General features: G+C 43.7%; 1 protein-coding gene across 6 annotated transcripts in view; it reads left to right on the top strand.

Moving 5' to 3' along the window:
• POU2AF2 (POU class 2 homeobox associating factor 2) overlaps positions 1–16,601 on the top strand; it is a 487,862-nt gene that overhangs the window by 328,737 nt on the left and 142,524 nt on the right. For all 6 annotated transcript variants that reach the window (XM_053900520.1, XM_053900525.1, XM_053900522.1 and 3 more), the window contains one exon: positions 6,173–6,251. The gene's annotated coding sequence lies outside the window, so the exon portion shown is untranslated. The remainder of the gene's footprint in view (positions 1–6,172; positions 6,252–16,601) is intronic.

Below are 16,601 nucleotides of genomic sequence, written 5' to 3'. Positions count from 1 at the left end.
TTTTCCATGAGCTCTAGAAGGTAGGTGCTCTTATTTTCTCCTTCTTAATCTTTAGAGACAAAGATGTTAAATTACTGGCTAGCAAGTGAATAAGCCCTCCCTTGAACTCAGAGATCCTGACGTTCTGTCTCCCTCCCTTTCTCGCTCTTTTTGATCCTTAAGTTTAAGCTCTTGTTCACTGTACTATACCCAACTCCATAATAGGCCAAATACAAGTTCACAGAACATAATGTCCTAGGAATATGGAGGATATGCTGTGTAGACCCACCTTCAAAAGACCTACACTATCTGTGCAATAATTTAATAACACTTAGGGCCTTTGGCCAAGCCACTCACACTTCTTTGCCTACGTGTGATTCTGATTCATGGCCCATGCTCATTTGTTAGGATAAATGTAATCCTGCCCTACATACATTAACTTAAATGATACATTAACTTAAACTCTGAGTTCTTTAGTATGGATCACCAACTTGTCTAATCCTAAGAACTATATCTTCTGAAAGAATTGCAAAACCCCATTACCAAGGATATCTTCTGGTCTAAAGCCATTATTAATTAATTCTGGGAAATATTCAAGAAATTTAAACCAAGACTTTGTAGGAAAAAAATGAATCGGTGCTGTGTCTCTTAAGGGCATCATAAATTTTAATGTGGTGAGTTTCATTATTACAGTCTCACTTGATCCCATACCAGGTAAGACGTTCCAGATGAGTTTCCAGGTGTCATCGAAAGAAAGCCTTAAGAAACCTTTCCAGTGTTTGGTTGTTGCTTTTGTTTTTTAATTTTTTCCCTCAGCATTAAGTGCCTTTACATGTAGCAGACAATGTTGTTAAGCTTCATTGTTATTGTGTAGCATTGTTTTCATCATTAACTATTATTTCTCTGACAGTGGTAAGCCCTAGAATTTAGATAGAGAACTGCTAATTTTGAATGGAGAAGTGACAAATCATAAATGACATCAGCTGTTTTCAGTTTTCTCTTGCCAATTTTTCTTTGCTAAGGGATCGACTACTACCAATCGAGGGGTCAGTCTATAGCTTCCTACCCTGTCAATCTCCCAAATGAGATTAATTCCTGGTCTAGAAGCCGATGGATAATAAAATGTCTTTTTTTAAAAAAAAGGACATTTAAAAATAAACAGATTTTGAAAAAAGGAACTGGAATTTCAGCAAGGCATAACAATTTATTTGTGGCAACTAAGGATTGACTTCCACACGGCAACAGGAATTAAATATTGGACTGCATTGTTTCACAAATGCACAGAAACTTCAGCATTGCTGAAAGTGCTAAGATTAAATCTTACGGATCAAATGAATTTTTCTAGAAATCCTTGAGCGTAAGAGAGAATTATGATTAATGTTAAAGTAGCATAAAATTAGCACTGTCATTTCTGCCTAGATGGATTCTTTCTTAAGCGCATTGTTGTATAAGATCCAGGAAACTGCCTGCCCAGACAGTATCCACAAGCAGCTGTGGCTTGAGGCTGGATCTCTGGGTATAATTACTTGCCATCTTTCCCAGTGCTGGAGGGAGGCGGGACCTGGACGGACAGAGAGGCTGCCCAGCCACACAGAGCCCAGGATAGTGAGTCAATCCTGAAGACCCTGGAGAGACAGGCAAACGGATGTCCTGCTGGAGGGAAGAGAGAGAGGGAGAGAGGATCCGAAGCACGCTGGGTGCTGACAGCAGAGAGCCAGATGTGGGGCCCAAACTCTCGACCCATGAGATCATGACCTAAGTCTGTTTCAGATGGATGCTGACAGAAGACCCCAGCCCTCTTTGCATTTTTCTCTTTTCTTGCTGAAATCCCTTTATTTAACTATTACGGTGCACCCCCTAGATAAAAAGGCAAGATGCACAAAATTAAGGAACATGGGGAAAATGCCACACGTCCTAGAAATTGTATAAAACTCCTTATTTTTAAATTCTCAACTTCCGTTTTCAAAGCATGCTCAGTAACATCTCTCAGATCATTTTATATCCTAGTCGTTAGATATTAAGCGGACAGCTGCCGGGAGACCTTTCTCCAGGGGGCTCTTGCACGTCTGTGCATCTTACAGGCAGAAGCATGGACTGTCCTTTGCTCTGGGTTACCTTTGAAAGGGTATGTATATGGCAGCTAGCCTTGGGGAAATGACTCTTTCCAGAGCAAAGGGCAGGCATGGTTACTGCTCATTAAAATAGATACTGTTCATGAAGAAGAAGAAAAAAAATCATAACCTTTGTGTAATGATGAATGTTAACTAGTCGCCCTGGTGATCATTTCCCAATATATACAAATATCAAATCACTACGTTGCACATCTGCAACTAAGACAGTGTTATATGTCAATTACGCCTCAACTGAAAAAACAAAATCGTCTAGATTAGTTGAGAAAAGCTCTTGGGGAGAACCTCTGTGTTTCCACGTGACCCTAGGGAAGCACCTGTGTGGGCCAGTGGGAACACAAGGCCAGGGGGCCTTTCTCCGGGCCTGCATTTTGCAGTTTTGAGTTACTTACATGTGATATCTTTAAAACACTTGTATTTTTTTTTTGATTTTTTAAAATGTTTATTTTTGAGAGAGAAAGAGATCACGAGCTGGGGAGAAGAGAGAAAGGGAGAGAGGATCCGAAGCAGGCTGGGTGCTGGCAGCAGAGAGCCAGATGTGGGGCTCAAACTCTCGACCCATGAGATCATGACCCAAGCCGAAGTCAGAAGTTTCACCGACTGACCTCCCAAGGCTCCCCCTAAAACACTGACATTACTGCTACTACTACTAAAAAAAATATGGGCTCCCTTAGCTCCAGGTCCCTCCCCATAAGGGAAACTGCTGTGTGCACAGGCATCTGTTTGGCCCCATCCGCGGGACTCCCGTGGGACCTGAACAAGGGGAACCAGTGCACATATGGGGGTGCTATGCCTCTTGCTGGGCCATCCTTTGCCCCGCACCCCTCAACTCTCCCGGCTTGCTGGGCCCTTGCTGGGCCTCCCTTTCTGCCTCCTACTAGCATCCAGGAAGTTGGCAGGCTGACACCATAGGGTAAAACCTCAGACCTTCCCAGTTCTCAGCAATCGCATGCTGGCTGACACAGAAGCTGCTAGAGAAATGGTAGCACCCTCCCATCAGCCGCCCTCCCGCCAGCCCTGGTGGGGGCTGCTGATTCTGGGGTCCTCTTCCCGGTCAGGCTCCCGATGTGGTTCTGCCCTCCCTGCTCTGCAGGCCGGTTCTCCTGGTCTTGTTGGTCAAGGAAGGCATCTGCTTCTTTGATTCCCCAGGTTTTGCCCACTTCACGGGATTTCTTGTCTTCCTGTAGGTTTCTCAGGCTTCGCCTGTTGGAATTCCTGTCATTATGTTTAGTACCTCCCTGCCTGGCCCCTGAAGAGTCTTTCCTCCGGTTTTTCAGCTTCTCTGCCCGCCCCCCACGCCCACCCCCACCTCCACCCCCACCCATGTGGCCTGTTCTTCTGCTCCAGATCCAGATCCAGCCACGCCCCCAGAGCCCCTCAGTGCCATGATATGAGCTTTGCTGCCTGAGACCCAGAGGTTGTTCTCTCCCTCTACAGCTTGCATTAAACACTGTCCCTCACCTTCTTTGTCCTTTATAGTACTTGCTTACTAGGATGGCTTTCCCATTAACCTCTTAGCAACTTGGAGAGCAGGATGCCATACTCCTTTTTCACATACCCCTTACAGACTAGTGTTTTTCAAACAATAGTCCCTAATTAAAATCAGTTTTACTGTTACCCATAAAATTAGTGAAGGCATATAAAATCATTAATACCTTTTACCTTCGCAAGGGAAAGAGGAGCGCCATTTTGCCACATAGACCATTTTCTCTCCCTCGTCCGTCCTTGAACTGCTATTGCAATGTCGAAGTCCCTATTGCATACACTACTTTGGTAAGAGCTACAGAAGATGGCTTCGCGACCTAGGCGCTGTTCTGAAGGTGACTCGGAGGCAGGAACAGAGTCGCCGATGAGCAGGATTGGGGATCTGAGCGGCCCTGGAGGAAGGCCATTGCTCATTGGAGGAAAGGAGTGAATCAAGTGAAGAGCTATCCGACACAACATGCACGGGTACGCGGGCAGCAGGACAGAGGAGGAAGGCTCCAGGGTCATGTTAAATCTCTACGGGATGAGGGCAATGGGCTGAAGCGACTACAGAAGGAAGGCCTTATTTCATCCATATTTTAGAAAGCTTTTCTGGGGCTTCTCAGGGCAGAAGAGTGACCCTGGGGGTGCCTGGGTGGCTCAGTCGGTTAAGTGTCCAACTTCAGCTCAGGTCATGATGTCGCAGTTTGTGAGTTCCAGTCCAGCGGAGGGCTCTGTGCTGACAGCTCAGAGCCCGGAGCCTGCTTCGGTTTCTGTGTCTCTTGCTCTCTCTCTCCCCTCCTCTACTCGTGGTCTGCCTCTCTGTCTCTCAAAAATAAATAAATGTTAAAAAAAAAAAAAAAAAGAGTGATGCTGGAGGGAGACAGTCTCAGGAAACCTGAGTGCCCTCTGCTCTGCTCCCACCCTTTCCCCACTCGTGGCCTTCAAAGAAGGTTCACCCGGTCAGCCAAGCCCAAACTCTGCTCTTCCCCACTTTCTCTAGGGGTGGTGGGGGTGGGGGTCAGTCTGCAAGAGAGAAGCAAGGCCCCGGGAGAACAGCTGTTCCTTCCACGGCACTTCTTTCCACATGTTGGAGATGAAGACACAGGGCGTGCACAGCCTCTACATTTTATTTTCTGATGTGCCTGGCACAAATGCCAAAGACAGCTACAAGTAATTGCTCTCCAAGCTCCAGTGAACTAGAACATCTTCATTTAAATCATGCATAGCCTAGAATTTTTTTTAAAGGAGAGAAAGATGACTTTATGTGGTAGTTGCTAGGCAGCCAGGCGCTCGGGGAGCTCAAACATACACGCCGCTTTGCAGAATCTCAGGAAGCCACACTGTCCTCTTCCAAAAGCTCTCCTTATGCAACACTTGCGAGCTTCCACTGCATCCAAAAATGTAAGCTTGTCTTGTTTTTAACCACCCACCATTCCCACACCCCATTAACCGGTGCTAAACCGGGAGATGATTTGTGTGACCAAACCTCCCGTGTCAGCGAGGGCCTTGATGCAGGCTAATGTTTGGGCAGGACTCTGATGAAGGTACTGGGAGAAATGAAATTTTGAAGATTTAATTTGTTGCCTCACATGTGCATGGAGAAATTTTGGAAAATGCAGAAAACCATAAGACAATTAATAAAAAAATAGAATAATCCTACTACTCAGAAAAACCAGTGATAAATATGGTGATGTTTCCTTGTATAGATCTATAACAAAATCGACACCACTGATTGCTCAGGACTTAACACAATGTCGAAAAAAAAATAGTTGGCACTTTCACTCAATTTAAAAAAATATTTTTTAATGTTTATTTTTTTATTTTTGAGAGACAGACAGAGGGTGAGCGGGGGAGGGGGAGAGAGAGAGGGAGACACAGAATCCAAAGCAGGCTCCAGGCTCCAAGCTGTCAGCACAGAGCCTGACATGGGTCACGAACCTCAAATCATGACCTGAGCCAGTCGGACACTCAACTGACTGAGCCACTCAGGCGCCCCCAACAAATAATTTTAATGAGGGATGTTATGTCCATTTTTCAATGAATATTACAAAGAGGAGTATTTTCACATTATTAAAGATTTTTAATGTTTGATTAGTATTTTGTCACATATATGCATTATGAATCATCTATTTTCATCTCGTCTCCTATTATTCGGTATTTTTTCCTAAATTTTAGCTAGCTGAAACAATGCTGTTATGAAAAGTCTTTACATAATTCTTTGACCATTTTCTAGATTTCTTTATAATAGATTTCTAAAAGTAGAGTTATTTGGCCAAAAGGCATGGATTCTACTAAATTTCTTGAGAGTTATCATCAAAGTGCTTTCCAAAACACTGGTAATAATTTACATTTCCACCACAGGTTCTGATCATTCCTGTCTCACTGCACTTTGGTGAGGTTGTTAATTAGTATAGTGTCATTTTTTTAATCTGTAAATTCTGTTGGCATTTTATTTTATAAAAGATATCCCTTGTTATTGGAAACTGATATCTTATTTTGACTTGATATTAAATATTTTTTTTACAGTTAGTGGCCATTTACATTGATTTCTTTGTGAATTGTGAATTAACAGCCTTTATGGACTTTTTTTCTCCTAGGGAGGGGACCTTGCAAAGGCATGAACACCAAGAGGCGGGGTTACGGGGCCACCTTCGAGTCTGTCACAATCAGCTCAAAGTAAGTTTGAGATTTACTAAGACTTTAGTCTTACCTAGCTCAAGGGATAAAGGTACTGACATTTAAAAAAACCAAGAGGAAGGACTTCTTTTTAGAGAGTTGTCATGGCACTTGCTGCCCTCCATTTTGCCACTTTTATGGACAGAGCAGGGACAGAGGTTTTTTTCACCTTCAGCCAAGAGAGGGGGCTCCGTGAGCATTGTGCAGAGATCTGACCCGTGTCCCCTCGTGTTTGGGGGGTGCAGTTAGGAGAAGTGAATCCCACCAATCAGATGGTGGCCACGGAGAGGTGTCCTGACTCCTGCCTAAGACGACTGCTCAGAGAGGTGACCGAAAGGCTGGCAGGTGCCTGCCATGTGCCCAGGGGCTGAGGAAGAACCAGAAGTGGCTTGTGGAGGAAAACCATGGTGTGTGCTAAGAACCTACCCTCTGAAAGCTCCCCATGAAAAAGACCATCAGGAGTAGAGACAAAGTCCCAGCACACCTGGATGACGCTGATAATCATCTCTGCCAGCCAGCAAGACTTTTCCTGTTCCGGTCTCTCCTCCTCCGTCCCTCTCTTTAACCCCTGCAGAGTCAGAGCACATGGCAAATCAAAGGGCAGAGGAACAAGGTCCCTAACAGCCAGGAAGCCTGTGGCTTTCTTTGCCTCTATTACTGTAACTTGCTGGTCCCGGCTGACAGAGAAGAGAGGATATAATTTCAAATGAAACTTAGAGTTTTAATTGAACACTACAATGGACGTTGTAATCACTTAGGTGAGAATGTTCTCGTTAAAGTAACCAAAATGCATTTTTAAAAATCCAAAAGTAACTAGAAACTTAGAAAACCTTCCATGTTTTCATCCAAGGACTAGAAAAGAAACAGCCTGCAAAGCCAGGGGTGAAGGGTCAACAGTGAGGAAGAATAAGGTTATTTTTTTGCCTCTACTCTTCCAAGTTGAACTCAGTCAAATCTGTGGCTAAAGGGGGACCCCAGTAATTTCTCTCCCCTGTTTAAAAAACAAGTTCTTAGCTATTCTAATCCATTTCTTTTTCCTAGACAAAATTTCTTAGAAGATTCCTAATTAGGATTTTTATTGGAGTAAGCCAGGACTTTTAATTTGGAGAGAATTTACTTCTGCACGATGTATATGTTACCATCTGGAATATTGTACCTCTCCTTTTCTTCAGTTATTTTTGGATTCCAGTAAAATGTAGTATTAGTCACCCTCATTATTGTCCTACACAATTATTGTTGGCTTTAATCCTGTGAATTTTATGGTTTGTTTTTATTGATGTTTCTGTTGTTGCTACTACGAATGCAGTGTTTTTCCTCTCTTGTCTTAAAACTGGCTATTGAGTTTGAAATTAAATATAGCAATTTGTTCATTTAAATTGTAGCCAACCACCTTAGTAAACTTTTATTAATTTTAAGAATGCTTTAGTTGATTATTTTGCTTTCCATGGGTTTGTTGTTAAACCATCTGCAAATCAAGGTAAGTATAGCTTTATTTTCTGGTTTGCATTTTACTGCATTGTCCAAAAAAGCAGAAAAACATCAGTGGTGATCTAGATCAGATAGGTCTTTTAACCGGAATTTTTTCCAGTGTTTTAACCTTGAGAATGATGTTGGCTATTGTCTTTACAAAGATGTCCTTTGTGTGTTAAGGAAGCAAAATGTTATTCCTAGTTTTATAAAAATTAGGTCAAGAATGGTTTCCAAACTGTTTTGCCAAAGGCCTTCAGTTAAAGTTATTTAAAGGCTTCCAGTGAAAGACATTTTAGCACCCAAAATAGCAAATCTTTCCAGTGTGTTTAAACACTCTGGTTTATTCATAATTTAAACTTTATACTGTAAATTCAGTATATATGCTTATGTTTTGCCTGAAATGAAGATACAAAACGCTGTCAGCTTTTATAGATTTTTAAGGCCCATATAGAACTAATACATTGACTGACAGGACACCTAATCACTAATGTTGTACCTGTGTTCACTGTTCAGAATAGGACAAGTGATAGATATTTTTTTAAATTCCATAGTTATATTAAGAACAGCTAACATTTTTAGCACCTGTGGGCATTTATGAAAGGATAAGTATCGGCAGGAGCCCACGTATGTTCACTGAAAATAACACGTATCAAATTAGCCAACTTACTTTTTTATGAAGTTTTAAAATGAGGAATATTTGGTAGACAGAATGAAACTGGATTTCATGAATTCATTTACTTCATAAAGCATCTCTTGGTGTTCTCTTGATCTCTGGCTATTGAGTTTGAAATTAAATATAGCAATTTGTTCATTTAAATTGTAGCCAACCACTTTAGTAAACTAAAAGTAAAATGAAAAATATGGTTTGTAGTATATAGCTTCACAACGATTTGAAATTGGAGTCCAGATAGCGGTTCTGTGCTCCAAAGAAGAATTATCAGGAGAGGCTCTTAATCCTCCACATTAAATATTTTTATCAGGGGGCTCCTGGGTGGCTCAGTCAGTTAAGCGTGCGACTTCCGCTCAGGTCATGATCTCACGGTTTGTGGGTTCGAGCCCCACGTGGGGCTCTGTGCTGACAGCTCAGAGCCTGGAGCCTGCATCAGATTCTGTGTCTCCCTCTCTCTCCCTCCTCCCCATCTCACACTCTGTCTCTCTCTCTCTCTCTCTCTCAAAAATAAATAAACTTTTAAAAAAATTATAAAAGTTTAAATCAGTTACTGGGATGAAGGTATAGGAGGTGATCAACTGAGGAGATCAAATGGCAAAAAAAAAAAAAAAAAGAAAGAAAGAAAGAAATCAAAACCTTAAATGCTCGTCATAGCTTGAAACATAAGGTAGAAATATAAAGAACAAACAAACCCTAGAAAAATGAGTGTGCACAGTGACAAGTGGATGAGTGTCCCACAAGTACAGGACGATGCATCGAGATGCCGGGTCTGGGCAGCTGTTTACATTTACACCAAGAGCATCGATAGAAACATTTTCTGAGTGCCTTCAAAGGCGAGACTTCCGGTCAACAGAGAGCAGCATCACGCGGTGTGTGCTGTCCCAGGCTGGCTCCCGGGAAGCAGATGGTGGACTTTAGGCGACAGGATGTGTATCGGGTGTGTCCTTGGAATGAACACCTGTGGAAGGGCAGGGAGGAGGCAGGGGAAAAATGCGAACTTATGAAGGCCCAATAGCTTCCTTGACCAAACTCATGAGGAGCTTTAGAGCCAGAAAGGCTCTTCAGAAGCGTCCCAAGTTGGGCCAAGACGGCCCAGCCCCCCTACTCCCACATGAATCAAGCCCTGGATGGGGGCCGCCCAGGGAAAGGGGCATGACCTTGGACGAGGCGGCTCTCTGCAGCTGAGGCAGACCCCGAAGGGGCTGACAGCTGAAGACGGTCTACAGCCAGCACTGCCAGCAGCTGGGTCAACAAATCCTTCAGGGAAGGGGTTTCTGGGCCACGTATCACAGTGTCCACCGCAGTGGGAAACCCCAGTGCCTGCTGCAAGCCCGTTAGAAATGCTGGGGAGAATGTATTTTTTTACATGTTTTTAATACATGGTTAAACATAAAAAAGCAAGAAAGGGTGCCAAAAGTGAAGAAGCAATGACAGGCAAGTCCTAAGAACCAGATACATGCCTTAGGGGGACATGGTTTTCAGCTCACTGAGGAGGAAATTAAAGCTCTGGGCTCTATTCCCAGTCCTCTGTGAGAAGCCAGAACTGCAAACTCATACCTTGAGTGTGTGGTCCGAGTGTCTACTATCCTCAAGGTGAAAGAACCCTAAAATGAGATATTAACATAAAAATTTAATGCAAAAATGGTTCTATGCATAGAGTCTCTACTGAGGCAAAGTAAAACAAAACAAAACAGAACAAAACAACCACCAATGTGCCCACCCTCAGCATACCTGAAGCTCCAATGGTAGACTGTGACAACCAGAGGATGTCCCATGCATGAAGAGGATGACACAGGTCAGAACCTACAGATGCCAGAATCTACAGACTTAGAGCTTCGGAAACAGACTCCAAGATCCACATGTTTAAATGGACAGAGAAATAAAGGAACAAAATCCAAAAAGCAAATCAGCTGGGAAAAATAACAGATAGAAATTCTAGAAATTAAAAACACAGACATGGAAAAAACATTTTTTGATTTCATCAACAGATGACCCACTCAACAATACACCATTAAGGAGATAAAGGATTAATTTGGAAAAACCAATATGCAGATATCTTATCCAGAAGGATAAGAAATGGAAAATATGAAACTGTCTGCTATGTTCAAGGTACCTTGTAAGATGCTGAAAAACTCTTTTTATTCATTAAATACTTATGAAATACCTAGTATGTACCAGATGTTGGGAGAGACATAGGGATACCATGGTGAACAAGAAAGAGTCACAGTGACTCAGGAGATTTATGTTGGTGTCACCAAAACATGGTCTACACTTTCTAACCCATGACCCTTTACAAAATAAAACAAAGAAATAAATGATGAAAATTATGAAGAGCTATCTGGTAATGTGATCTGGGACTATATCAAGCTAATGAGGAAATATTTGTGCCACTATGCTTTTGACCGTTAACCAGATCTGGAAGAATTTACTCCTCTCTGGACCCCACGATTTAAAGCTGGATGTTGGGGCACCTGGGTGGCTCAGTTGGTTGGGCACCCGACTTCGGCTCAGGTCATGATCTCACCCACTCTGGTGGGTCTGAGCCCCGCATCAGGCTCTGTGCTGACAGCTCAGAGCCTGGAGCCTGCTCCGGATTCTGTGTCTCCCTCTCTCTCTGCTCCTCCCCTGCTCGTGCTCTGTCTCTCTCTCTCTCTCAAAAATAAATAAACATTAAAAAAAAATTTAAAGCTGATGTTGACAAATGACAAAGCGTCCAGACTCAGGAGACAAAAATGTTGACCAACCTAGAACGTGCATCGTTTAAGAAATAGTTGGAGGGTTTTCCAGCCAGAGAAGAAGAGCACAAGTAGGTGCAAAACCCTCCAGGACTTTCCGGCCCCAAAGTATTGGGATTCAGCTTAAGGCTTTTGTGGCAGAAATTAAGGCTTGGCCTCTTCCTTCGCTCTCATTCTACGGTTCATCTAATTCCTGGCTTTCCTTCTGGTGGGGTGAGGTCACGTGACTGAGTTCTAGCCAGTAGACCGGGGCAAGAAGCACTCAGTGCTGCTTCCAAGCCTCAACTGTAAGAGTGCCACACGTACATCTGCACTGTCACTTCTGGGGACTAGGTGCAGAACATGGGGGCCTTGGAACCAGGTAGTAAAGCACACTATGGAAGGAGCCTTGGTCACTGAGTCACTGCATGCAGTGAAGTCTCTACCGATGAGGCATGTTTCTTTCTAGCTTTACATGATTGATAAACACACATGTATACGACTCGAGCATTATACATTTTGCTTTTATTATTTTTTTAAAGCTAGCAAACGTTACCTTAAATAATACAGTTTCTTTAAACAGGGCTCCCACCCACTTTTTACTCCCAGTTCCTGCCTGACTCATTCTAATGGAATCCTATTTACGGCAATTCTGTGTCCCCTAGGATAACACTCTCACAGGGAGAAAGCTTTGCCCCTACCTCGAATTCTTTTTGTTGCAGAACTTGGTGTATCATCTTGTCACTGGTCCAAATTCTCTCAAGGACACGGAAGTTTTTACTTATTCTTCTCCTCCAGAAATTAACTTAGACACCTGCTCCTCAATCAGAGTTACTTGAAACCTGGGACCCTTTTACGTTCATGTGTATATCCTTAAGACCGACCACAATGCGAGGCATGTAGCAGGTAATTGCTGACTGAATCAACAAACAAACAATAGAGGAGAGTCACAAATGTGAAGCTATGCCTCTCATCTCTTTGGATCTTAATGAGAAAACTCAACTATCCGGATGACCCAGGATAATTGCCTGTCTTAATCCATTTGGGCTCCTATCATAAAACCACCATCGAGCAATATTTAATAAAAAGAACACAGAGAGCTCTGTATGCAAACTTATATAAAACTATTTCAGTACAGGTTACACACATCTATGTGCACGCCTGTATATAAAACAAAACAGGTTGGTTTCAAATCCGTTATTTCTGTGCATAAAACCAACGGCTTCCTTTTTTGTTGTCTTCTTTCACGATCAAGGAAACCTGAATATGTAGCTATTTTTAAAACACACTCAAGTCTCCCCCAAACAAATGGTCTCTCGCTAAATTAGTTAATGAGTAATGGTGATGAGATTACTCTGAGAATAGCACATGTCAGAAATTTGTAGTGCTCACTAACACAAAACGAGCAACCAAGCCTTTCAGGAAATCTGAATCTGCTATGGCACAAACATTTCTGTCCAGCTCAAGGCCAAATATCTAATAGATCCCTGATTCTTATGAGCACAAGTTAAAATTTAGACAGTGCTCATGGGCAGCGCATTCTCTCTGTGCACTGCAGGGATCGGCACTGCAATCAGAAATAAGAGAATGAGAAGAAATATGGTGTCTTCCTTGTTTTGAGGGACAGAGAGAAAAAGCCACTGCTTGTGAAGTAAAAATGTCTAATTATTGTGCACCTGAATCGGTGTTCTAGAAACCTAAACCACTGCGCTTTGGGCCTCCTGCCCCTCTCCTCTCCTCTCACATTATGCAGTAGCTATGCACTTCCCTGTCTGCCTTCCTCTCCCTACATAGGATTTGTGAGGATTGGAATCACTGTCTACCACATATTTGATCCCTGGAACCTGGTGCGATCTGAGGCTTTAGTCGATGTTTCTCAAATGCTTGTCGAATAATCTTGGATTTTCATAAAAGCATTAAGCCATCTGTGAGTTAGTCTCCCGTGGTTAAGAATAGACTTGCAAGAACAGAGCACAAAAATAATCAATAGCCACACACCCTCTTTTCTGACTAGAATGTCAGTTCCATAAAAACAGGAACTCGGTCTTCCTCATGGCGGTAGCCCCAGCATGCCCTCCGTAAGCATTTGCTGAGTGAATGCATGACATCTCTCATAATCCTTTGAGAAAGCTTCACTCAATAACATCGCTTTATCGCGACGAATCCTTGACATCAGCACGTCCCCAATTCCCTTTGCTCAGAATTTGGCCGCTGGCTTCCCGCAGTGTCGTCGCTACGGAGAGATGCCGTCAAGATCCCAGCAAATTTAGCAGCATAAAAGAACACCCCTTCTTCTCACACGGCTCTGTGGGTCGGACGTCCAGGTGGGCTCAGAGTCTCTGCTGAAGTCACTATGTCAGCCGGGCTGGAGGCTCTGGGGCAGAATCCGTTTGCAGGCTCACTCCGGTTGTGGGCAGAATTCAGTTCCATGTGAACTAAGACTGGGTCCTCATTTCCTCGCTGGCTGCCGATCAGGGCTCACACTCGGCTTCTAAAGCTGCCCACGTTCCCGGCTCACCGACCCCTTCATCTTCAAAGCCCGCAGCGGTGAGTCCTTCTCACCCCTCGAATCTCTGGTCTCCCCGTCTGCCTCCTATCTCTTGCCTCCTTTTTTTCTTCTTCTTCATCTTTGCCTCCTCTTCTGCTTTTAAGGGCACATGTGGTCACAGTGGGCCTACCCGGATGACCCAGGATAACTGCCCGTCTTAATCCATTTGGGCTCCTGTAATAAAACCGCCATCGACAACAAATAATCATTCCCTACGTTTCTGGTGGCTGGGAAATTCAAGCTCAAGGCGCTGGGAGTTGCTGTGTGTGGGGAGGATCTGCTTCCTGGTTCACAGACTGCAGCCTTCTCTCTGTCCTCACCTGGCAGAAGGGGTGAGGGAGCTCTCCGGGGTCACCGTCCTATCATGAGGGCTCCACTCTTGGGACCTCATCACCTCCCAAAGGCCTCCCCCTAATACCATCACACTAAGCATTAGGATTTCAAAATGTGAATTTGGGGAGAACACCAACGTTTAGTTCATCACTCTCCCCATTTTAAGGTCAGGAACCTTAATGATTAGGAACCTTAATTCCATCTACAAAATCCCTTCACACCAGTTCTGAAATTATGTAATGGGAATTCAGGAAGACATCTTTAGACACTGAGAGTGAGCGAACAAAGGCACTGCCCCGGGGGCGCCTGGCCGGCTCAGTCAGAAGAACATGTGTCTCTTGATCTCGGGGTCATGAGTTTGAGCCCCACGTTGGGCATAGAGATTACTTAAAAAAAAAAAAAAAAGAGTGCCACAGATGGAAGCCAGTCCATTTGTAACCTCATCTCAGAAGTGACATCTCATTTCTTGTGTCATTTTCTATTTGTTAGAAGCAAGTCAGGGACCCCAGCTCCTGCTCAAGGGGAGGGGACGCACAGGCCCTGAGTACTAGTAGACAGGGATCACTGGGGATCGTCGTAGAGGCTGCCTACCACAGAAGGGGAAAGCGATTACATTTTATTGTATGGCTCAGCTGTGAAAAGCACTGGTGTAACCATAATAATGTAAATACTGAACATACTGTATAACGTAAATAAAATTATCAACTGATAATATCACTGAGGGGAAAAGGTGATACTCCAGATAAATGTGTTTGGTGGGAGAGGGGGGAGGAAAGAGAGCTGGATCCTCATAGTCAACCATCAGGAGTCAATATAAAATATGTTTAAGTGACAGATCAGGACACAGCAATAAGTCTATTATTTAGAGACAAGAAGGTGAAATGCCAGGTAATCAGGTGAAAGAAGTCAAAGTGCTTCTGGGATGATGGATGAGAGCACGAGGGGGCTGCTCACGGATAGCGACCGTCTCTCTTAACAAGCCTTATAGGACCCCCCAACCCTATGCTATGTATGCATATAACTTTTATTGAAAGAACAGGGGATGGGATGCCTGGCTGGCTCAGTTGGTTAAACATTCGACTTTTGATTTCGGTTCAGGTCGTGATCTTGCAGTCATGGGACTGAGCCCCACATCAGGCTCACTGCTGAGCATGGAGCCTTCCTGGGATTCTCTCTCTCCCTCTCTCTCTGCCCCTCCCCTGTTCACATGTGTGTGCTCTCTCTTTCAAAGAAAGAAAGAAAGAAAGAAAGAAAGAAAGAAAGAAAGAAAGAAAGAAAAGGAGGGAAGGAAAGAAGAAACGGAGGGAAGGAAGGAAGGAAGGCAGGAAGGGAGGGCAGAAGGAAGGGGGAGGGAGGGAGAGAGGGAGAGAAAAAAGAAAAGAAAAAAGAAAAGAAAAGAAGGAAGGAAGGAAAGAAGGAAGAAAGAAAAGAAAACAGGGGAAAAACAACAAAAATGAGGACACAGAGTTTTCTCGGAGAAAATTATGAAATTATTGGCCTCCAGTGAAAACAATGTAATGCATCTGTAGCTAAGATAGGAAAGCTTTGGCCCAAGCAATACCAAACAGGATGCAGAGAATGAAAAGGCAGGATATGCAGTTCAGTGGAACACCCGATGTCGGTCAGGCTGCAGGTGAAAGCCAGCCTGCCCCACCCACCCTTGAGGCCTGTGACAAGCGGCCAAAAAGGCCAGCCCAGAACCTGCCTCTGTTTGCAACCACCCTGAAGCCTACACGTGTCTGGCACCCGTTAGTTACCCAATAAACAATTGTTGGATGGAAAAAAATGGATTAGGTAGTGTATTCATTAGTTCTTATTGCAATAATGCTGCATAACAAATCATCCTAAAACTCAGTGTCTTCAAACAATAAGCATTTCTTTCCTGCCCCTGGATCTGTGGGTCAGCTTGAGTTCAGCTGATCTTGGATGAGCTTGGCTGCGCTTGGCTCCAAGCCGTGGGTTGCATTCAGTTCTGCACCAGGTGTTTCCTCATTCTTCTTGGGCTAGAAGCTGCCTAGGTCATATTCTCCTCTTAGCAGACCACTGGAAAACAAAAAGGCAAGCAGAATCACACCATGCTTCTTGAAGCTTTGGCCGTGATTGGCACGCTACCTCTCTATGCGCATTGCACTGGTCACAGCAAGTCCTGTGAGCAAGCCCAACATCAGTGAGGTAAGAGAGTATCCTCTGCCCACTATTATTCGGGATTATGACACTAAACAAGAAACAAATATACAGATAGGAATGTCTGTATTACTGCTGCTGATTAAATATTCAGTGTGTTGCAGAATATTGAAGCTATAAAGAATTTTATCTTGTCCCACCGCTGCATTCAGCAGATGAGAAAACAGACCCAGAGAAAGGGAAGCAAGGGGATACCACAATTTGTGTGGCAGAGGGGTGCACTTCGAATCCTAGGAAAGAGGAGGGAAGAATTAGGATCAGTAATTCAATGTGATCTGAATAAATGAACACCAGAATGAATTGGACTGACAGAAAGGAACCAAGTAGAGAGAGAAACTAAAGATGCAAGAGAAAAAGCAAGCTCTTGGAGACAGAAGGCAGGGGATGATATGATCAAATGCGTTGTTGCAAGGGGGCCTTGGAAAAGAAGG

This window comes from Panthera pardus, unplaced genomic scaffold (assembly GCF_024362965.1).
Source record: "Panthera pardus isolate Hobbes unplaced genomic scaffold, ASM2436296v1 HiC_scaffold_12, whole genome shotgun sequence".
NCBI classification, from domain to species: Eukaryota; Metazoa; Chordata; class Mammalia; order Carnivora; family Felidae; genus Panthera; species Panthera pardus.
The sequence above is the reverse complement of the archived record's forward strand: the minus strand, read 5'-3'. Positions and strand labels throughout refer to the sequence as shown.